This window comes from Palaemon carinicauda, chromosome 19 (genome assembly GCF_036898095.1).
Source record: "Palaemon carinicauda isolate YSFRI2023 chromosome 19, ASM3689809v2, whole genome shotgun sequence".
Lineage (NCBI taxonomy): Eukaryota > Metazoa > Arthropoda > Malacostraca > Decapoda > Palaemonidae > Palaemon > Palaemon carinicauda.
This window is the reverse complement of record NC_090743.1, coordinates 33956614-33959113: the sequence shown is the minus strand read 5'-3', so window position 1 is coordinate 33959113 and position 2500 is coordinate 33956614.

The window sequence follows — 2500 nt, the reverse complement described above, 5'->3', positions numbered from 1 at the left end:
AAATAAAAAAATATGAGGATATCAATAAACAGGCCGCGCAAAAAAAGAAACCTGATAAATGAAAATGAAAAAAAAAATAAACAAAGACATGGAAACAAGAAATGAAAGAGGATATCAATAAACCGGCCATAGCAACCCCCCCCCCACCAAAAGAAAAAACAATAGGAAACCAGATCAACAAAAACAGAAAATATACCAAATACAGAAATGAAAACAAGAAATACAAAAAAGAAAGGCGAACGCAAAATTCAAGTAGTTCAGGTTAAACCCACAAAAGCATCTTTGTCTGATAAAATATCTTTGTACTCTTGATTGACGATTCGTTCTTTACAAAGGTGATATTTTGACGTCTGGTTTATCTTCATGTTTTATGAAGAAGGTTTTATGTGGACCGAGTGCTTTTCGATTTGAACAATTTATAGCAGGTTGTAAAAGAAACTATACCAAACATTTTTAATTGCGACTGGTAAACATTTACCATTTCTAATAGGCACTTTACCGAATATAAATATATATATATATATATATATATATATATATACATATATATATATATATATATGTATATATATGTACATATATATATATATATATATATATATATATATACACATATATATACATATATATATACATATATATATATATATATATATATATATATATATATATATATATACATATATATATATACATATATATATATATATGTACATATATATATATATATATATATATATATATATATATATATATATATATATAATATATATATACACACACATGTAAAAACGCATTAGACATGAGCCCATATATAGCCCAGATACACACAAACTACTTTATGTTAAACACAATGTGTGTGTGTGTATATATATATATATATATATATATATATATATATATATATATATATATATATATATATATTAAAAACAAAACCCTAAATACATATACAAAATCAGATACATACAAACTAATATACTGTTTTTATGTCTATGCTTAATATTTTTCCTTGCCTTCATACATCACTGTTACGTATAAAGATATTACACAGCATTGAAAAGTTAACATATTTATTTTAGATAAAATTTGACCTCAAACTAGTCCCTCTCTCATCTGCATATTCTAAAATCCCTTTGCTTCGATCATAAATCGTTTGTGTTCTATTAACCATTGATCTACAAACATACTAAACGCTCTGCATTACCATTCCATTTTTTTTATACTAAGGTTTGTTCAGTTTTACATGAGCCCAATAGTTCTCTTGTTTACCCAAGGCATTTAACATAACTGTTTCATGTTACTGTAGATAAGTGCTCCTAAAAAATGTTGTTCTAAACCACATGATTCCTGTGACATCTACCTTATTTCCCATATGTATCCTACGTATTGTATTATATATTTCCATGATTCTACTACACACAATCATAATATATAAATATATATATATATATATATATATATATATATATATATATATATATATATATATACACATATATACATACACACATATGTATATATATATATATATATATATATATATATATATGTGTGTGTGTGTGTGTGTGTGTAGGTAAATAGATGAATAGAAATAATTACATATGCATGCATACATATATATGGGGTGTTTATATGGTCTCTTTCCAATTAAGAATATTTATTACAAAAGCTTCTGATAAGATGTCATCTTAATCTTAGGTGTTCTATGTAGTCAGCAAAGTTTTAAAACACAATCCATCTGCTTATTTCAGATATCCAATCGATGAAACAAGTATTGTTAAACTGATTCCTAAAAATATCTATTGCTAAGAAAATGCACATTCTGTGTCATGGCTTATTGGATTAGCAGACTCACCGAAACTACAGTACTGCACATAAAAAAGATAAAGCGTCATGTCCAACAAATCGTGCAAGATATAAAAATGTAAATGAGACAGGGATAGTATTAGATAAAGGGAGGATTGAACGACAAAGACATCCATACTACTGCCAGGTACAACGTTAAACACATAACAATTCCTTCACAATAACTTGCGATTGTACGCAATTCATACTGGCACTTGAGGTAAATGATAATCCAGGACAAAAATTTCTATGGATGAGACGTTCTGAGGATCAGATCATCCACATGTGACTTGGGAATTATCCGGGATATTCCAAAGGTGAAAATGTCATGTGATAACATGTGCTGTCGAATCAGGGGCCCATTTTTATTCAATGAAACATCAATTATTGCGGAAGTTTAACTTAACCTTCTAACTGACTGGATAGCACTACGACTACATCATATCATTTTCCAGCGAGATGGTGTATCACTTAATCGGAGACTGCATGTTCCTGGATTCCTAAATAAAAAAATTCCAGACCCGTGGATAGGATGGGAGAATTCCCTGGCTACATCTTTCAAAAGATTTCCCTCACCTGAATTTCTTTCTATCTTTGGGGTTACGTTAAAGATATAGTGTATTGAACAAAGATGAAAAGTATATGTATGTAT